Here is a 22,732-nt window from a genome sequence, read left to right as displayed (position 1 = left end):
CAGCAGGTAAAGATATGGAATATTTTGATTTTGTGCATAACAAAGTAGAATTGAGGGGAGACTTTTTCCACTGATAGAAGTGAACCTATGGTGGATCTTCAAGTACCTTTTAAATTCAAGTAATCTCCTGGTTGAGAGGTTATACATATATTAGACACTTGATTTACACATCATTTAAGTACATGAATAATTTTACCTTTATCATCAACCCTTGTTTAGAGATGAGGAAACTGAGGCATAGAAATTGTAAGGTCCACAATTCTGATATGCACTATCATGCTATACTACCTAAAGACCTGACTGGAAAGAGGTTTTAAGGCTATGAGCACTTGCTCAATCCTGACCTCTCCTTTCCGACTAGCTTAAAGTGTCTCTTTGGGGCACATACAGAAAACATATTTAGGTCTGAACTCAAAATCAGAGTGTCTCAAAGAAATAAATGTAAAATGCAATTTGTGGAAAAAAGCAAAATGAAAACCAAAGGTGGAAATATTACCCTCAGATGAAGAAATAACTGTTGCTCAAATTGGAAGTACAGGCCAGAATAAACCCCTACTATTTATTAAAGACCACCCCGATATTTGCCTCTTGGGAAGGGTCACCTGGCACTGTAACAGCGCAGCATGAGCTCTTAAAATGTCACTGAATAAACAACAGATTCTGAGTCCACATCTGGGATCCTTTCAAATCCTGCTCCTCTGGTTTGTGTATATTGGATTTCTCCTGGTTCATTTAAAAATGATAGCTTGAGAGGTTCACTTGAAGGCTTGAAGCCTCGGTGTCTGCGCAAATGAGGGCTTCCAGAGAAATCCTTGGCATTCTTCCTCAGGCTTTTGCGAACCTACTTTATTTTCCTTTAATGCTTTCAGTGCCCATATGCTAATTTCTTCCTTTGTTTTCCTCTCAGAAAGGGTTGTCTCAAATTCATGAAGGACTGTTTTCTGCTTCAGGGAGAGATCTCCCAGGGTACAGTCCCTTCTCACAAAGCATGCAGAGTAACATAACATGTCTGATTTTTCCCTTAAGTATAGAGGAGGAGTAAGAAAACTAAGGAAGATGGTGCCAGAACACATCTGCTGGACTCCCAACACCACCTTCATTTCTGTTTTCAGGTTATGCAAGCTGCTTCCATCTCTGAGTTGTCCTTCCATGTATTTCAGCTTCTTGTTTATATACGGAGTTTGGTTTTTTAAATGCACTTATCTATACAATCCAGGTGGCCTATTTTTTGTACTTAGCAGCCACAGCTGGGACGTGATGATTTCTTCTGCTTTATCTGTAAATGTGACTCATTGGAAATGAGGGCACTTTGTAAGCACATCGGTCATGGTATTCACTTCCTACTGGAGCTTGGATGGGTTAGTCAGACTTGGCCTTTGTAGAGACATAAGAAAACATGTTTACTAGAAATGTAACTGCTCTTAATTGCTGGTAATTGTATTGTGGATAATTACACATCATTCTCAGATGTGACTGGGAAAATATAAGCACAAGTTAATGTGGGCAGCAGGCCGGGAATACTTGTGATTCCCTAAAACCTGTGTGCTATTGCTATGGGCTGGCTGGGCTGCTGGCTTGGCTGAACTCAGGGCTGGCAGTATTAGCGGTATACTCACTCACTTTAATGTCCAAAATGCATGGAAGGACAAGGACCCAAGGGAACCCGCTCTGTCCCTTTTCCCTTCACTGGAAGATAGATGTGAGGATTTGGAAGAAATTGCCCATACTGAAGAGCCATTGATGTGCAAGAGTAAGGAATGATCACCCTCTCCCTTGCCTCACCTGTACCTTATGATTGCACAGTGAAATACTCAACTACTCAGGCTCAGGAGTTAATGGTGAATGTACCACTTACATTCCTAGGGGGGGGTCTTTTTGTATATGTACTATGGTATAGTCTTTAAATATAAAATCATACACTCTTTTACAATTCTGCAACTCAGAGACTCAATCTCCCACCAGCCTTGACCTTGTATTAGTGGTCTTAATATGTTTTAATTCATAGTGCCTTATGAATCCCTATTTTTTTTATCATGCTACATTTTGTGAATGACAAATTTGAAAATAAAAATACCTGTAAGTATGTATCATTCAGTCATATTGCCCAGGGACTTTCAAACATATTTCAAAAGGAAATTCTTGAACACCAATTCTTGATTTTTTTTTTTTTTTTAAAAGGTAATTTTTTTGAATCATAGAATCATAGAATAGCGCAGGTTGGATGGGACCTCAAAAGATCATCTAGTCCAACCTTTTGTGAGAAAGGGAGCTGAGATAAGAATATCCAGCACCCTGTCCAAGCACATCTTGAAAACCTCCAGTGATGGGGACTCTGCCATGTCCCTGAGGAGGTTGTTCCAGTGATTGATGGTACTCACTGTAAAAAATTCCTTTCTTATATCAAGATGAAACCTCCCCTGGTGCAACTGGTACCGATTGCCGGTTGTCTTCTCAATGTGACTCCTTGTGAAGAGAGAGCCTCTGTCCTCTTTGTAGCCTTTAAATACTGGAATACTGTACTGAGTTCCCCCCTGAGCCTTTTCTTCTCCAGGGAGAAAAGATCTAACTCCTTCAGTCTTTCCTCATAGGGCAGGTTCTCCAGCCCTTTGATCATCAAATGTATCACTTCAGAATTACAGTGACCGTGCAAATGGAACACACCCCATTTTGAGCCAAGTCTTGCTTGCTATCTTTGTGTGATAAGACAATGACACGTCCATTTTGTATGAAGCTGAACTTTTATTCTGTCCATTGTTTTTCTAGCACATTGGTAACAGCTTTCCAAACACAGCTATTAGTAGATGAAAAATTCTAGATTACAGGTTAAAACACTAGGCATATGGTTAATTGTTGCTTGTTGCGAGATCAACAGATTTTGCCAAAGATTTTTCTATAACATAAAAAATACTTCATATTATCTATTGCCCAATAAAACATTCATGTAACAGAGCTCAGAGAGAGAAAAAAGAAAAAGGACAACATTTATAAACTGAAGCACAAACAAAAAAAGTTTGGTTTGTTTTTTTTTTAAAATAGCTAGACCACAGTTTATAGGCAATAAAACCATAACCTTTGTTCTCAGTGTCATGACTTTCTTTTATATGCAGTTCTTCCCTTTGACATCAACAACCATGCACTCAAATTACACTTGAGCTTCTACTTCATGAAAAGTGATTCCTCATTTATACTTATCCATGAGAACAACAGGTGTAGATTGCAGCCCACCTCCATCTCCTATTTCTAGGCTAAAAGTAAGCACTTCCCTTCAGCTTTGGTGGAAGATACGAGGACTTTTGCTGAGGGTGTTTTGGAACTGGAAGCTCGTGGAGGACGCAAAGACAATCTGCCTGTAAGGACAGAAACTCCAAGGACTCAAGTCTTTGGCTTCTCATGTGCGAAGAGTATCTTCAGTGTCACTGTTTTCACACTACAGTGATGCAATCTGAGCAGTTTCCAACCCTACTCTGGCTGGTTTTAGGCCACAGTTATCATCAAGATCATGTTAAATAGTGGATACTAAACTTTTCATCTAGGTTCTGCAAAATACTGATTAATAAAGTATCTAATTCATTCTCATTGAGTTCTTATCAATTCAGGTCTGAAAAGATCACCTTGTGGAATAGCCTGCAATATATGGAAGCTGGGTAGAGCATTTAGCATGTCAGAGTCTTTAGCCTGATAATTTTCTGTGGCTTACTACATCGTTATGTTTTGTATATGACAATAAATTATATGTATTATATATTTTAATATATAATTGCAATCATGTATTGCAAGTCCAATTGATTTTAAAATATATAATTCACTACTATGTTACATTACATAAGGCATTTTTATATACTGCATTATATAAATCTTACAATTTATTCCGGGAAGTATAACTTCAGTTTTCATCTGCAGAATTCAATCTGTTGGTTGAGCCTTACAATTTCCTGCCTGTTACCTCAAGTTCATTCTATTCCAAGAAGATCAAGACAGAAGTGAAAAGGATTTAGGAAAAAAGTTAACTATACTTTTCAGCATTATGGTACAGTGAAACATTTCTCCAAGTCATTGAAAATAATACAAGGAGATTACTGTTACATCAGATCTCCAGGTTACCATTCCAATATTCTGGATGAACTCCCTTGCTGAATACTCCTTAAGAAGATACTACCACCAACTCCTCAGAAGGTTTCAGGCCCCCCAAGCTGTGAGTGCCTGTCTTATCAAATAGCTCTCCTGCCTCCAGCTGCCAATGGAGAGACAAGAGTCCTTGATCTAATGCCTAGCCCTGGGTCTCGTAGTAAACCCTCAGATGGACCCAGTCCCCTTTTAGTGATGATCTCGGGTTTATAGATGACCGATGTAAACAAGCAGATGCACAGAGATAGTCTTTGGAGGGAGTTTTTAATATTCTATTGGTTTTTGTTCTCAGGATAGGAACAAGAAAATAAAGCTAATTTAGAAACAGCCGTTTCCAAAATGCAATGCCCCTCTTTGTGGTCACCCTTCACTTCTGATTCCTTTCTTGAAGCCCAGAAAAGCCAGGTCCCCCCTCCTTCATCAGGCTGCTGTAAGCACAGCTTTGTTCCTCCGCTGAACTTTTGTCTGGCTGAGGACCAAGCCCTCTCTGTTATTTTTTTCTCTCTCCTGCCAAAGTCTTCCTGTGCAAGATGTACTCCTTTCTCTTCTAACACCTAACGTCTTTGTTCAGATCCTGATAATGTTCTATTGCTCCAAGGCCTCTTCTGAGGGGAAAAATAATTTATTTTCTGATTTATGCCAACTCCTGACAAGTCAGGTACTTTGCTGGTCACAGTGCAATTGTTAATAAATATTTTTTTCCTGCAGTAGGAGTACTGCTCCACTATGACTGAGGAAGCATCCCTGAATGGGGCTGTTATGGGGTTTGTAACTGAAGGAGAACTCGGGGAGCAGGGGAAAAATGCAAATGTAAACAGATATTACTGTAAATCAAGTGGCAACAGTAGACCACCTTAAGGACCAACACAGCGGTAGTATGTGGGATTCTTTGCCTGGCTCTATATTCTAACTTCAGGATAGGACTTTCCTTCCTGAGAGCTCTGGTTCTTTTTCCCTGACTCCGGCTTTAGGCAAGGGAATGGAAAAATGCTTTGCTAGTGCAGTCAGTTCTCAGATAGTGGGACAGGCCATGGTAGTTATCAAGAGCTAGCATAAACTGGAGTAGCCATTTCTATCACTTTTTACTGGATTCAGGCCCATGGATTCTTGGGTAAGAATCATCAACTCAGATCACAATCTTTTAAAAGCAGATTCAGATATGTGATACTTCAACACTGTGCAAAGAGTATCATTTGCTGTAGACTCTCACAGTCCACCTTAAAATATATATATATATATATATATACACAATTAAATGCTTCTTAGTTGTAGAATAACTCCTTGTAAATGACAGGAGTTGGTCACAGTTTCTAGGGCAGAAACTACACTGTAAATAGTGACGAAACCACTCACATTGTTACTTGTTGAGCTGTTAATAAGTTTAAATGTTGAAATGAGAAGAGTGTATTCCTGAAGATATGTAGCAATAAACCACTAAATAAATGATTTAGAAAGAAAGGAACACCACCTTTTGCTCTCTATCTGCGTTTAAAATGTGCTTTCAGAAACACTGCAGTCAGCAAGGGGCCCATAGGTGCCCGTCTGACACAGAACAGAATAGGATCAAGGTGTGACAGTCTATCTGCAGAAATAACAAAATTCTTCACCCTCTGTTTCAGCTGCTGAACCTATTACTCAGAATGATAATGTCAGGAATGCTTTACTGCAACATTGTTGGAAGAAAGCCCAGGTTAAGAGATTAGAGCATTGGACAAGCCTTAGCCACAGGATTTCTCCCTGAAATGAAATTCTCTCCATTAATATACCTTCTTATCTCCTGCCTGCCTTATAACAAGAGACCACTTTAGTGGTTTCCTGTATCCTAGAGAGCGCTCCAGTCGCTGTGCTGCAGTCTGTCGCCTGGAGGCAAGGCAGAGAGAGTTACCATCACCATTTTCTCCTGGTTCTCAATGAAAGTTTAGTCCAAATGAAGATATTTTCAGAAATTTTCAATTTAAAGACAAACTATCAGAGTGTGCCTGGTGAATCCTACTAAGCGGATTAAGTAATCCAGAAAGTTAAAATATGCCATGTTTTAAGATAGATATGATAGTGGTTTTTTGGAGCTAATAGAAGAATAACAGACCTGTGGTGAACAGGCAGAGCATGACTCAAATCTATACCCATCCCCGCTACTTTCCTAAGGCCATTTCCACCACAGTATGTCTTGAATTTGCTTCCTCTTACACAGAGTAAATGACACAAAGAGCAACTACAAACATCAAAGAAACAAAAAGTAACCACTCCTTTTTCCCAGGATTAATATAAAGACTACATAGTAGTTTCAGGAAACAACTGCCTGGGGAAAATCTTTTTTCTACCTTATACAATCCTGAACCTCCTGCAGCCGTGGATCATGACGTCAAGACCTTCTGACTGGCTTTGACCTATGAATCCTAATCCTACCAGCAAGCAGATCTCATTTCATTTGTCTTCCTTCTCTTCCAGACTATTGTTAATTAGTTAATACTTCCTGAATTGTTAACACTATATAGTTATCCCTGTTTCTATACATTTGCTTCAAAAGATAATCTGTGAGTCACGAAATGCAAACTCCTTCTGGGGAAGGAAGTGGGGAAGAGAATAAAGACTAAACAAGGATGAGAACAACAAGAAACAGGAGAGTTTATACAGTGCACATTAATAAGTGGAGCTGGTTTGGAATAACTTCTGTCCTCGTTCATTTTAACTGTCTTTTATGAACGAAAATAGTTATTGCTTTAGTGAAAGTTAATGCAAAAGGTGGCGTTGTTTTCCTCATTTTTAATGATTGAATTGGGGGGGGGGGTTTGGTTTACCTTTTTTAAGTTCTTCTCAAATGTATGTAAAATGAAGAATTCACACAGAAAAGCACATTTCGATAAAAAATAAACATTGATAACACTGCTGGTAAGGATTTAATGGTTTTGTGTTATGATCTTTTTTTTTTAACATCACAAAAGACACTCTTAGCTGGGTTAATTTTTCCTATTTAAAAGTGTGTTGTATTAAGTTGAGATGTTTATTTAAATAAAAATGCTCTAAAGCTGTTTTCAAATGAGACCTGAATGAAGCAAAGGGTTGGGGGAGGTCAAACAAAATCATATATTGCATCTCCCTTTCTTGGACAATTCCTTCTTGTTCAGTGACAGTCAGAGAATAGTTACATCTTGCCATATATTGACCTAAGTTGTAAATGAGATGGATATCAACTGTATTTGAACTGGTGTAACAGCATAAGCGAGGTCTTTTAAATCCTGTAAAAGGTGCTCTAAAATGTTTTCTTTATCATTAGCTCCTGAATGTGATGATAGGAGATGTGAAAACTACCTGCTGAAACCAGGAACGATTAAAGGTATTTTGTTAGTTGTGAATCTTTTTGTTAATTATTACATTTTTAACCTGAAGGTCTCAGCACCTTTTTCCTTGTGGGACAGACCTAACTGTGAAGGAATAACCATATTTGAAGAACTCCATCATAAATGGTCCAGAAGAACCAGGAGAGACTGTAAGGAACTTTTCTTTGCAGAAGTACAGAAAATAAAGAAAAATGTTCAAAAGTTTTCTGTAAAAGCCAGAGGCGATGTACAAACACACAGTCTGTAAGCAATCAGATCAGCAGTCACCCCTATATTGATTCATGTCTGCAGTGACTGATCTCTCCGATATATAAAAAAGATTTCAGCACTGGGAAGGAGAAATTTCCTGATGCCAAAATGGCTATGACAGCCAAGTGTGCATTTCACAAGCTTCCCAGAGGCAGAGGTGGCAAGTGACTTCCTGCCTAAATCATTTTTTGTCTGTTTGCTGGCTCAGATGTATGTGATGTACACAGGCGGCTTAGAGATCTGACACATCTCCTGTCAACCTAATGCAATTTGCATTGTCCTGAAGTTTCAGTATGGACTCCCTTCTTTTTTTAACATCAGAATACCTCAAAAATTCAACAAAATGCCAGAAAACATTGGAAACAAAATAAGTTAGTGACATTCTCCTCATCTGGTCTGAGTCGGGTTTTTCGCATCAGCTAATTGGCTTATATCAAAGTGAAAAGCCACTACAAGCCATCCTATAAAGATCAACATTTTGAATGAAAGAGAAGAACACAGAATTAAAATAAAAAGACTAGGAGAAAGCATAATTTTTTTTTTTTTTTTTGGTGAACATGAAATACAAATCTTCTGCAGTGCTCAAATGGTGCTGTTCAACAAGGAGAAATTTCCGTGAGTTCACGTTTAGTTGAAGTTCGCATGCTTCACTAGGTTCTCATTTGTATTAAATGAAAATTGCACTTTAAATATTAAAAACAATATTAAAAGAAGACAAATGTTAACATATTAATATGTTAGTATAGGGCTGTCCATATCCTATGTCAAGGAGATGTGGAATATTTTCTCTCTAACTGCACCAAATGGCTGTTGTGACAGACAACGCATCGAAGAGGCTGAGCAATAACATGAGCAGGGAATTTGCACAGTATCGGCAGGTCAGATTTAACCATAAGACCTCAGAATTGAGTGCTGCTGTCCAGGAAGCATGGACAGTGAAGCTGGGAATACATTAATTCAACGTACAGTCTTCTAGTGAACCCCCAGGTGACTCATTAGTAAAGGTTAAATCTACCCTGACATTGAACACTGTATGATAGGGCTTCCTTACTGTTCTCTAAGTGCCCTAAAAGACAGCTCTGCAAGGAAATGCCCTCATCACAGCTTTCAGCAGTTTGTCCTTCTACCTATTTTTAGTTAATTATTTGAACAATTTTCTAGAAAATGAAGGCTTTTGACCTGTTTTAAATGTCAGATTTACCTTTTAGAGCAGGCCTTCTGTGGAGTATCCTTTCCTTCTATGAGGGAGAACATGGCTGGCCAAAACGGTTGCACTCTCTGTGTGGCACTGATGTCTCCCTGGGTACTTCTGTACCACACGAAGCCCACCAGGTGGCCTGTCCGCCTGCTTCTCCACCTGAGGGGAGCACTGAGCCAACATGGCCTTTCTCCTTATTGCACCTGAGGCATCTCAGTTGTCTGTGTTTGGCACTACAGTGCCCTGGGCAGATCCGCAGTGAGACACAAGGAGTACAGCATTTTTTTTGTTACACACAGGCTCCAAAATAACTGGAACTGGACCCCAGTTATTACCTTGAATGCACTTGTGGAACTTGTTAAATATAATGCGAGTTTCCTAACAGCAAAGAATTTACCTGGGTGTAAACATGGGCCCGGCTGTCACTTACAGCTCCGGGTCATGCGATATCGAGTTCTCTTTTAAGTAGATTTGTATTTTACATATAATTATGAAGTGCATTTCTAGAGAGAGAAAGACAGAAAGTGAAGAGATCATTTGCATTTACTCAACATCTAAAGCAACAGGACCTTGGGTTTGTGATTCCATGATTTGCGATGGATAATGAAATACAGATGAATGAAAATCAGATTACTTCATATGGATCCTGGGCCTATTGAAACCAATGGACATTTTGTTACTGGCATCAATTACATAATGACTTCTGCATCTTTTCTTACATTTCAGATAAAACGCAATCGTTCAGTTCAATTTGAAAAGTAGTGGGAAAGGAACTCAATAAACTGCAAGTTTGGAGTTTTCTTTATCTGCTTCTTTGTTAAACTCAGTTAACCTTTAAAATTCAGGATGGTATTAACAAGGATGAAAACATAAAATTATGAGCCCATTTGAGCTAAACAAGTAATTTGATACAAAAGTAGGTCTTTAAAAATTGTCAGAAAAGAAAGACCAAACAGTACGGTAGACTGTATTGCCAAGAATCCCAAAAGGCAGTTCACAGTTTGTGAAGTTTTTTCAAGGAACTGGCAGATTCAAGAAGACCAATCTAGACCATGATAGACTTAGTCCATATTTCCAAATTTGTTTTCCCAGACAAAAGAATTGAAAATATTTTTATGAACATAATTTTAAAAAGCAAACAATACTCCACAAATGGGTAAATATTCTGTTTGGGGTCTCTAACATGGAATCATGGAGTACACAGACTCCTGAGATCAGTGCTGCTGGAGTTATTAGTCTTACTCAAAGACACTCAAAGAGCTTGCCTGGGGATGATGAAAAGGACAAGTGTGCTCTTACAAAGAGCCAATGATGAAATTATGATTAAAAGTCATGCATGAGTGTCAGGATGACATATTTATGCTACTGTTATGATGTCTAGACATGATCTAGACTCAGTCCTGGGCAGCTGGCTGTAGGTGGCCCTGCTTGAGCAGGGGGTTTGGACAAGATGACCTCCAGAGGTCCCTTCCAACATCAGACACTCTATGATTCTGTATAGATCAAGTAGTGACTTTAATATGTAGTCAAACTACATATTAAAAGATAAGGATTATTTTTGGAAGTCAAGTAGTTTTAATGGCTGTGGCAAAGCCACAGTGAAAAGAGCATGAGAAAACAGAAACAAATAAAATATTGCCTCTATGTTTTTTCTTGATCAATGACTGTGTTCCTTCAGTTTTTATGTCAGTATAACTTCACTGAAATCAGCTTTTTCTGGCATCCTAGGGTATTCTACATCCAGCCAGTTCCTTGTCTAGCAGTTTGTTCCAGAATCAAGGAATCTCCTGTGATGTTTAAGTAGGTTAGTCCTTCATTCAGTGTTGGTGCTTTTAAGGGGAAAAGACAGAAATATTCCATCACCATTCATTTTTCATTTATTCAAAAAAATTACTGTTCGAAGAAAATCCATCTTCAGTCAACAAAAAGCTTGCATATATATCTGCCAGGAAGGCATGTGACTTCTTCATGGGTTCATGAGTCCAGGGTGAAAAGATGTGCCAGATCTTCTTACTGGGTTTGGGACTCTAGGCCCCATTTCTGTATTGATTCTTAATCTGAGCTGGAATCACCTTCTCCCTAAATCAGAACTGCTGGTTGAGACACTTACAAGCTATGGGTATGCAGCTAAATAACAGGGACAGGCAGCAACCTAAAGCCCTGTAGTGACTGTCAGTATGTGGCATGGTTTTGATCTGTCCCAGTTAGCCCACTATAAGACGATAACTGGGCCCAGTCTGGAAGACAGCAGACTACAAGGACCATTCACAATAGGTATGGACAAAACTGTGCCATGTTTGGCTTCTCCGCTCTACACAGTCCTCCAATATTATCCCAGCAGACTTTGTACTCTCAGGTGATTCCTGAAGGCATGCAACACACCCAGGTCATGTCATATTATCAAATTATGCCCCTGATGGGTTGCAACACAGCACTTCTTATATTATTTCAGATATGTTGAACTCAAAATTGTGTCTTGGGAGACCAGAAAATGTAATGCTCAGGAGAGGTACAAATCCAAGTATTAGGTGGTGTGGACATGAATAAAGTGTTCCACTTTGACCCTGCTTTATCTTGCAGTATGTAGCTGGCCCTGCTTTATTTTGCAGTATGCATGCAGCCATGGGGTCTTTGACCTTCAGGCTTGTTGGTCCTGGTGAGAGCAAGAAATACTGTTTCTGCTGGGGGTGGGCGTTGGGGCCAATCTTGTTAAGCACCAGACAATGGTGTAGTTTTATCACCTGAAAACTTAATATGTAACAAGTAAGACATTCCTGAGAGACATTTAAATGCCTTTGATATGCATCAGGCCAAATTTGATGATCTAATAGTTCCTTCTGACCTTAACTTTGGTGAGATATGCCACGCAGGGAGGTGTCTCACCAGGGTTCACTGGGGAGCAAACTACAGCCCACAGAAGAGTGGCCTGAATTGTTTCCTTTAGCAATTTTTTTAGCATGACACATTACCATCTTCTCAGGTAATAAATGACAGGGGAAGCCTTTTCTTGCCTAAGAAAAGAAATGATACAATTTATGAGGAAAAAAAGTACTAAGACAGTACTGGGTTAAATAAGGCAACAGCAACATAACATCAAGTAAAATTCTCCCGTAAAATCTACTGGCATGTAGCAATGATTATAACGTAGGTGTTATCTTACGTGTAATGTGATGGTACGGATTGCAAAAGAGGTGTGGAAACCACGGTCATGTTGTACAGCAAACACGAAATTGTTCCACTTACAGCACGCAAAGAAAACAATGGCTTCTATAATCAAATAAACCTGAATAAATCGTCAGGATATCATCAATTGCACTTGGTGAATGGCCACTTATACTGTGCAGAACACAATTTTGGCAAAGCACCATACTGGCAGAGTACCAACACTGGCATGCTTGTGAGGCAGGCATGTGTGACGCAGCAGAGAAATACATTGGCGTTGAGTGACTCAAGGCTCCTCTTCTACCAAAACCATTTGCAGTGAGACCTTTCGTGCTGTGAATGGGAGATGGGCACACTGTCCACACATCTCTAAAGGGCAGTCCTCCCCAAATACTCATAATGTGATTGCTGGTGGACATTTGAGTTCTCTTTCTGTATTGACAGGGCAAGTACTAATAACGAACAAGATGGACCATAGAGCAAAACAAGGAGTTAAACGGATGAATAAATAGTGCAAACCAGTTCTACGTACTTTCAGTAACACGTACTGCACTAGCATCCTGCTGGTCATGAAAGCACATCACCTAAGTATTTGATATGTCATGCATTAGCCAATAATGGACAAACCCATATCAAAATACAGGAAGAAGATTTTTAGGTACAGAATTCCAATTTTAAAAAAGTTCTGTTCCAGTGCACATACCGCTAAAGTGCATTGTTGTTATTACAGGGCTTGCGTAGGTCATAGTAAAGAAGGATTTTACAGTTGAATAATTTTAAGCTATTGACTTCCACCTAAAAGAGAAGCCAAAATATAGCTTAGTTGATCTCTTTAAAAGCCTATCTCTTTAAGATTCTAGTTTCTATGGAGAAATCAAACCACTGTGAGTTGAATTAGGACAATTATGATTTATATATTAATCTCTCTTAGAAGTATAGCATTTTTTATGCTGCCATCATAATCTAGTAATCTAAAGTTTAATCATTTAATGTGAACTTCACAACCCAATGCCAAAACAGGCAGACATATTTATATTAAAAAGAGTATCTATTATATTTATCAGAGTCTGGCACCATTTAGAAAACCACTCCTAGGAGATGTTGTCTTTGACGCTCAGGTTCCCATTATCCAAACTTGCTTTTTTTTTTTCCTTAAAAATATCCAGCAAGTTAAAAATACTTGGCAGAACTTAATTAATTTCGGTAAGTGATTGGCACACTATATCCTAAACCCCAGTATTGCAGCATTGCTGCTTAATGTATAATGCAGGTGTCCCAGAGGTTAATACTTACATTAATTTAATGCCAAGGTGATACAGTGGCTTGAAAGCAATGATACCTGGAAAGCAAACTCACCGTTCTGTAAATAATCACTCAAAGCCGGTCTTACATTTCCGCGTATCTCCAGGCAGAAGGAAAAGATGTCAAAAAAAGGATTAGCCCATAAATGATATCTGTCCCACAGTGCCGGGCAGATGCTGCGTTCCACTAAACTCTCCATGGATCTGGGAAAAACCAGCAGCGAGAGCACACGGTGTACTTTATCTCAAGCTTTCCTCTCATAAACCTGGCAGTAGTTCCTTACCTTTGGAACAGAAATGGGGTGATCTGTGCTGTCCATCTGTAGTCTTATGGAAGAGAGTGCATTGGTCAGGTCATTCAGACACTACTCCAAGGGAACAGGAAGAGATGCGATGACCTAAAGAGTTTAAATTAAGTAGCTTCTATCTCAGGACGGCATTTCCAAAGGTCTAGCAGGACCTCATGATGACAGGCTAAGACCCTCCGGGAACCAAAACAGTCACGTTGGAGCTAGTGGGTGCTGGCTGGTGAGATCTTGTTTCTCTTGGTGGAGCACAGAGAATGGGAGAGCAGCCACATGGACACTCAGCCATACACATGATCTGAATAAGGGATAAAACAGGCATCTGGCAGAAATACTTCAGAAGCAGTGGTCTGATGTTTTGGTCTGGAAGGCTGATCTTGGGGAGGTTCTCTTCAAAGATACACTAATCAAAAGCCATGATCTGGCTGGGGCCTGGCAAAGAGTAGCAGATTCTTATCATTGTCAGCACTGGAAACCTCATCAAATAAAATCCAGGCTGAGCTGGAGGTTTTCTGCTACTTGCTATTAAAAAAATGCTCTCTCTCAGCCACTTGTCGATATGGGTGTGCCATGACGTTTGTTCTCTGCAGGTGGGCCACTGTTGAGAAGAAATGGTAAAAAACCCTGAAACAGCTGAAATAGTGGGAACTGGAACTGATACCAGTTGATGATATAGGTGCTCCCCGCCCCCAGCTCCCAATGATTTTTTCTGGAAAAACAGAAGTGCCAGGTAAGATACGCAAAACTCAGATCATACACAACCTGCACCCCAATCCCAGTTGCTGTGACAGGAACCTGACTCAAAATGCAACTGCTTGTGCTTCTTCCCTAAAATGCGCACTGCTGGCACATGGAAAGAGCTTTGACCCTAGATTGTAACACAAATTCGAACTATGGACATTCAGATAAAGAAACTCCCATCTTCTGGAAAAGGTGGGATGAAAAAGATTTGTAAACAAATCCAGCCAACTCTACATCGTCTCCTCTGGATGCACAGGAAAACTGTCTCCCTCTGTCCCCGGTGACCCCCCTGCAGACCCCGGTGCTCTCCCTGTGGGGCCTCCCAGCCCACATGCCCACCTCCGGCTCTCCCAGTGTCTCCACTGAGTGTGCCCAGTCATGGTGAGGACAGGCACAGCCCCTCCGTCCCACCAGCGTGTTCTCCAGGGACCAGGGTGCCATAGGCCGGGCAGGGCCAGTCAGCAACCATCCTCCTTGCTGTCCAGCCAGCTGCTGTGACACTGAGCCTTGTTCACACTAGACACGCAAATCAAGCAGCTATATGGTCTAGCACAGTGCCTGGCCATGCTCTTGCACTTGACCTTGACAACCGAACTCAGCTGAGTTTCTTTGTATCCACTGTGGGCCTAGGTCTCATTTCCTTTTTGGTATCCTGTAACCAGGTACAGAGTCCTCCTGAGCACCTTCAGAGGTGAACAAAGAGATTTCCCAGAGTCATAAGCTTTTATGAGAAAGGTCCTTGAAAACAGACTGGAGTTGGAGAGTAGACCTGGAGGCTACAGCTAAGAGACATGTCTCCGGCCCGAGATGATCTGTAGGTTGGTGTGTTCTTGGAGTAGGATGAACTGTTCTGGGAGGACACTGAGATGGTGGCTGGGGTCACTGATGGTGGTCAGCCTCTCTCCACTGCCCTCCCAGAAATGCTGCATGTGAGAGGATGAACTGACAACATTATCAAGGGAGACTACTGTGTGTGGAAGCCCTTCCTCTTCTCTGGTGGCTCTGACCATCTGTGAGAAAGGGAACAAGAATGGTTGAATAATACATGCACTGGGCAAGCCTCACTTTTCTCAGTCATCTCCTGTGTAGAAGGACTGTTGTGCTTCAGATTTTTTCAGGCATACCTGCATTATCAAGAAGCCTGGAGACAGCTATGCTGCCGGGACACGTAAGTCAGGTCAGGTGTTGTCTTCTGGGTTAGGGGCTATCCCTGTGCCCCTCGAGCAGCCTGCTGATGGCACATCCCTCATTGCCCCTGGGGCCCTGCCCACATTGCCACCACAGGACTGGCTCTGCAGCATGACCAAACCAGTCAGCTGCAGCAGGCTGCCCGCAAAACCCAATAGCACTCCTCTGCCAAGCAGTGTAATCTAACCACCTTGAAAGACCTTTCCTTCATATCAGTCCTTTGTTGGCTCAGCTGGTCAATGACTCTTGCACAGTCCAGCTGTAACATTCTCTGTGCATTCATGGTTATCAGGGTACGGTCAGCAGCTCTCTCCGGTTCCAGCTCTTCACACAATTGATTTTGCTGCCTTGTTATACACTGCAGATTTTACTGCTGCTCTTACTGACTCTGTTAACCTAGACATTAATAAATGAAGTTGTGCTGACCACAGTAAAGAGGAACCGATGTAATTTGTTTTGTTGGTAAGTCATATATGATCTGGTCCCCTGATAAACACTCATTTGTTCATATTTTGTTTCAGTACCAAAGCCACAGTACAAACCTCCACTGTTTTCAGCTCCGAGTTTTTCTTAACTGATCAAGCACCTCATTGATTCTCTTAGCACTGTTCAACCCCTACAGTGACCACAGGTGCCAAAGCTCCAGTTCATGCATCTTCTTCAATCAGCTCCTCTCTCCTGCCTTGCGAACTGAAGACTCATCACCTTGTTTTTCAACTTCGATTCAAGTTTGATCAGGCATCACTTTCTCTGCTCTTGTAAGGAAAGATTGTTACAGACTTGCCCTTAAACATAGGGATATAAATATAGTAAAAATTTATGAATGCATATTTCTGATGCTGCCTACCTTTTCATCTCTTCATTTCTTTCTGCCTGCTTGAGTTCTAGCCCGCTTAGCGGCCCTTTTCTATATAGTATGTAACAGAAAGAACCGTCCTTGCTGGCATGGCGATACGCTGACCCAACATGATGTACTATCAGCTCCTTGCCAAACAGTTTTCTTCCCAGTCAGACTCACTGCCCTGTTCTGTGGGACCTCACTCAGTGATGGCAAATGAACAGCAGCAGCAGAGACCTGGGTAGCACGTACGGACCTAATGAAGATGTGAGCTACGTTTGGCCGGGGCCGTGAACTACCCTTGTTACTCTGTGTGCTGCAGGTTGCAATCACACACGGGACCAGGTAAATCATTTCCGAAGCAGAAATAATTCCAAAGTGTCAGCCTGGATAGGACAATCAGCTGAAAATAGTGGGAAAAGCCGGAGTGGGAGATGTGCTTGGCAGTGCTGCTCTGCCACCTGCTGCTGGAGCCCTGTCCTGGCAGGTCACCCAGCTGCCCGCCCGCCCGCCATGGCGCCCATTCCTGGGGCAAACCTGGCACCCAGTGCCTCTCCTATCAACGCTGCCGGCAGTACATCCAGCGATCTAAGAAATACATGCACCAGGTTACTACCCGTAACTACAAAAATGTTCTTTAACCCTTTATGACTTCTAATACTAATAAATATCATTCCTCTTTGCACAGGGCAGTGCTGGTGACTAAACCGTGTCCTAGAATGTGGTAACTACTGGTTACAAAGATGTAACTACGTTAGCCACTTTTTGACATTTATAGGCATTATTTTCATTCTTAATGCCTAAGTCTAAAAAGAATCAAATATGTACATGTATGATCTGATTAGTTGTGTTCTTAACCCCTTCCTTACCTTGATGTTTCTATTTTACATTTTTATATGATGCAGGTGTTTCTGTAGTTGTAAACTGAGGCATGGCTTAGTCTGTTGCATGCACTAAAGATTTGCTTTTTAACGGCTTGGAAGCGGATTGTCCATGAAGATTATCAAAAGTACTCAGCAGAAGGGACTGTCTCCCACCTCCAAATTGATGCTGTTGAGAAATCTGTAGAAAGACTCTGTCAAAGTACCTTACGCTTTAACTTATTTGGCTGCAGCTACTTCCCCACACAATTTCCCCATCCCAAAACCACTTCCCCTGCCCTGTGGGATCATACCTGGGTGCCATCGCCACCTCTAGAGTCTCTGCACTAATAGTGATACTGAGACCTAGCGGAGCAGCAGCAAGCCAGTGCTGCCCACCTGCAGGTTGGTGGACGTACGATGGACCTTCAGAGACAACGTATGCAGCAAGCCCCTAAGTTCTGTATAGGCCACGCACAGGTTGCAGGCTGCATATAGGCAACAGGGTACAGGAAACAAAGGTTAAATATGCTCTCCCAGAAATCTGTGTCATTTCTGGCCTGTCTTCAGAGCATGTGAATCACAGCATAGACACCTGTTAATATTTATCTGGCCTAAATATTCACCCCTGGCTACCCTGAGGAGACTCTCCCCTTCCCATTTTAATGCTTGCAAACTTTACGGAGTAAAGCAAATCGACCGGCAAACACTGAGACCTGGCTGACAGGTTAAGCAACTCTCAGGTAGTCAGATCCTCTGACAACCCAGCCCGAATAATGTTGATAAGCCATGTTTTCAGGGGCTGCTAAATCCGGGTGACTCATTTGTTCATGTGGAACAGACTTGCTGGCAATCATGCAGACCAGGCAATCAGGAATGACAAGCATTTCTGGGTATCCAAGAAGAAATCCCTTTTGGTGTCAGGGATAAACCGCACTTCAAACTTTTATCTTTCTCTAAAGGAAATCAGAACCGACTGGCCTAACTCACAGACACATAAGGGCTGACTGCCCACAGCGCAAGCTGGCTGGTCTGAACCAACAGTAAATAACCCCGACGCAGATGCTCACGGTTACATAGGCAGTATACCTAGCTGCCAGCTAACCTATAGAACGGGAAAAGAAACCAGCTAAGCCTGGCTTGTATTTTGTGTGTGCCTCTCTCAGCTTGGCTTATAGAGAGCTAGTGTGAACCACGAACGGTGGAACTTCATGAACCTACAGCCATCTACAAATCTCCTTTCATCAGGCGGTAATTGTTATTACAGCTACAGGATTGAATATTTCAGAAATAAAGACAAGTTCAGAATGAGTTTGAAAGTGAGGGATATTCCTCAAACTCGATCTACTTCCTGCAAGTCCCAGGCAACTAGGCCACAAAATATAAACAAAGTTCTGTTTTCTCTACTTTAGTAGAGAAACACGGCAGCACTTCAGATATTTATAACAGTGCACAACACAGTTTTTTTCTCTTGAATTTTTCAAGGAAAAGTGGGGGCCTGTTGTTAAATGGGGAAAATAATCTGGCACCAGCTGATAGAAAAAGCTCAAGTACTCAACACTTTTTGGCCTTGGTTTTCACAGCCAGGCCTGCTCCCAGACCTCTGCGGGTGCCAGTGTGCTCTGAAGAGGACAGGGGCGGCCATCACGCTGGAGCGTGTCCAGAGGAGGGCAACGAAGCTGGTGAAGGGTCTGGAGCACAAGTCTTATGAGGAGTGGCTGAGGGAGCTGGGGTTGTTTAGTCTGGAGAAGAGGAGGCTGAGGGGAGACCTTATTGCTCTCTACAACCACCTGAAAGGAGGCTGTAGTGAGGTGGGGGTCGGTCTCTTCTCCCAAGTAACAAGGGATAGGACGAGAGGAAATGGGCTCAAGTTGTGCCAGGGGAGGTTTAGATTGGATATTAGGAAAAATTTCTTCATGGAGAGAGTGGTTAGGCATTGGAACAGACTGCCCAGGGAAGTGGTGCAATCACAGTCCCTGGAAGTATTCAAAAAATATGTGTATGTGGTGCTTAGGGACACGCTTTAGAGGTGGACCAGGCAGTTAGGTTAACAGGTTGGACTCGATGATCTCAGAGGTCCTTTCCCACCTTAATCATTCTATGATTCTATGATTCTGTGATTCAGGAGGAAGCAATGTTAGGGTCTACATAAAAACTGGATGCATTCAAGTCCATAGGGCTGTGATGGGACCCACCCAGAGCTGTTGAAATAGCTGGCCAATGTGATTATGAGATAGTTATCTATCATCCATGAAAAAAATCACATTTATCATGGGAGAGCCCCGATGACTGGAAAATGATGACTGATGTACCCACCACACTGCTGCAACTTTGAATGAAAGGAAGACCCAGGGAACAGGAGCTAGTTTGCTTCCACTGCAGTCCCCAGAGGGATGAAGGAGCACTTCCCATTGGAATTCAATCCTAAATACTTGCAGGACAAAGGAATAGCCAACACAGACTTGCCACAGGCAAATCACCACTTGATAGCTATGCATTTCACCACTGATAGCAATGCAGATGAGGTGAAGGACAGAGGTAAAGCAGCACATCGGGACTTCAGACACCTCCTCCCACAGCAGTCTCCCTTAGAAGCTGAGAGTGTGGGCTGGAGGAATGGACCACCGGCTGAGAGAGCTGCAATCAACAACTTAACATCCAACTGGTGGCCAGCAGGTAACAGAGAAAGTATTCCAGGGGGACAATACCAAGGCCATAGTGTTCAACCTCCTCCTGCTACTAACAGAAAATGTAAACAAGGGACAGTGGCTATACAGTACAGCTTGGGAGTCTCAGGTTGGACATTAAGAAAAACTTGACTGGAACAGATTACTCAGAGAAGCTGCATAATCTCCATCCTTTTAAGTTTTCTAAGACTTGGCTAGATAACAAAACACAGCTGACCTGGTCTAGTGTTGCTCATAGCCCTACCTCATATGTGAGATTAGACTAGATGGAGGAATGAAGGGCATCTTCAGGGTCCCTTCTGCTGACACATCTATGAATTGGTGTAACTGATTTAATTCCTGTCAGGAAAAATATCGGTATTTCAAAGGAACTGCCTTGAGTATGCAAAAGATATGCATTTATTCATCGCAGTCTGCAAGTTCCTCAAACAGGGCAGCAGAGGGGGAGGTGCTGATCTCCTCTCGCTGGTGACCAGCGATAGGACACAAGGAAATGGAATGACGCTGCATCAGGGGAAGTTCAGACTGGATGTTAGGAAAAGCTTCTTTGCCGAGAGGGTGGTCGGTCACTGGAACAGGCTCCCCAGGGAGGTGGTCACGGCACCGAGCCTGTCAGAGTTCAAGGAGCGTCTGGACGATGCTCTTAGTCATATGGTTCAGTTTGAGGTAGTCCGGCGAGGAGCAGGGGGCTGGACTTGATAATCCTTATGGGTCCCTTCCAACCTGAGATATTCTATGATTCTTTCGCTGATGAGCTTCATTCCCAAGCCTCTCCAGGGAGCTTTGCACTCTTAGCACAAGCATCTGCTGTATATATGAGAACTTATGACTTGTTCTCAGCCCGGCCAGTTAACTGCATCATTCTGCTCCTGGGCACAAGGCAGGCACCTTTTTCTCCTCAGTATACTTTCATCGCAGAGATAGCCATGGCTAAATTTATTGTAGGGAAAAGGTTTGATCAGCAAATCCTTCCTTGTGCCACAACCATGAAACAGTATCTGCAGTGACATACTAACACGTGCAGCAAGAGAAATTCTTGGATTCTCTGCTTAGAAATGCAGCTTCAAAAAATTCAGTTCTGGCTTGAAAGATCCTACAGCTTTGGCATTTTGCTTCAGAAAAATATTCGTGTAAGTAAGATTTTCAGGCAGTTACCCTCACTCTGAGAAGCTCTAATAGTTAGGAGCAAAAGCATTTAGCAGAGGAACAGAGGTGCCAGAACATCTGTTGTAGGTCTATCCATAATTCTATCATGTGTCCAGCTTTCTACAAAACAAACAACTTCCAGCTCCAAATGGATTTGTGATGACCTTTACCTTTCCATTTATCCATTGCCAATTAAAGATCTCATTTAAGATTTGCTGATGGTGTTCTACAGAACAGCTGCTGTTAGTTTCTGGCTGACAGTATAGACCAGCTTCTTGGAAGGCCAATGTTCTGCACAAGCGTAGCAGAAATGGAACAGGCAACCGGGATTAAATCACAGTTAAAGGGGGAGGGGAGAACCACCCCTGCAGTACAGCCTCGTGAGGAATTACTGGTCACGTTAGTTCTCCAAATCTACTCCTGCCCTAATTAAGCTGCATTTTCACTGTAAAGCAGGCAAGCTGCCAGTCATGGTGAAGTGAAACCTGCTTTCCAGTAACTCCCAGCTAGAGCCCGAAACAGAAACCTTAAAGAGTAATGGGGCTTGAGGAGCCATGTTTGGGCAGGGCTTGAACTAGCATTAGAATACTCACAACTCTTAATATAGCAACACCTAAGGGGGTTTTTTTTTGTTGTGGTGGTGGGTTGTTTTTTTTTTTTTTTGTTAATTTGCATTCCCACTTACAGCCTAATTTCATATTCATGTCAAGTATCTCACATATTTCCTTTTGAGGTCACTACAACCTGTACAGTGCGGCTGAAGGACAGAATGTGGGGATCACAGAAGTCAGGACCTCACGACAGCCCATCCAGTCTATTCCTGCTGTTTCTCTGTTCCGGCGCAGGCCAAGGGGTCGGTATCTTGCTGCAAGAGCAGCCTGCCACCAGCTGCCATCTCCACACTCTGTCATCACAGGCAAAAGAGGGCTCACAGAGAACGGGAAAGAAAAATCATGGCTGAAACAATCACAATTTGTCCAATGGAGAGCATGGCTTCCATTCCTCCACATACATTTTATAGCCACCCTGACAGTGAATGGCTATCCCGATTGTTCAGCAGAGGCTGATGGTCTACAGTTTTCAGACTAAACGGCGTTGCTGAGAAGAAAACTTAAACTCAGCAATGCTCTACTTCCATGGAGCTATCTCCAGAAAGGTCTGCATTCTCTTTGGAAAAGGTCTTTTGCTTTATGCAGCCAACTAAGAGTTCAGTATTTGTTTCCCCTTTCAAAAACTAACCAAAACATGATACACCTGGCATTTTAAGTTATCAGTGGAAAGCTCAGCGAGAGAAAACCCAACTTTGGGGTTGCTTGTGCAATTGAGATAAGAAAGCAAGCCATGCTGTAGCTAGGTGCTCCTGCCCCATCACCATTTCTTGACTTTTGAGTTTAGCACAAGACTTTTTCAGTCTGGGGCAAATACAAGTAATGTAGGGGTCTGATTCAGAACAGTACAACCGGGCTCCTTCGACTCAGTTTGTGATCTGCTTATGCTGGATGAACAAGCATCTGTTGATATGCAAGCCTGTGCTATGACATTTGGTCCAACAGAAGAATCTCTTTTCAGTTTTGTAGTCAGGATTTGCTATCCA

The sequence above is a fragment of the Platalea leucorodia genome (assembly GCF_965183815.1).
Source record: "Platalea leucorodia genome assembly, chromosome: 6".
In the NCBI taxonomy this organism is placed as follows: domain Eukaryota; kingdom Metazoa; phylum Chordata; class Aves; order Pelecaniformes; family Threskiornithidae; genus Platalea; species Platalea leucorodia.
Note: the sequence above shows the minus strand (reverse complement) of the source record.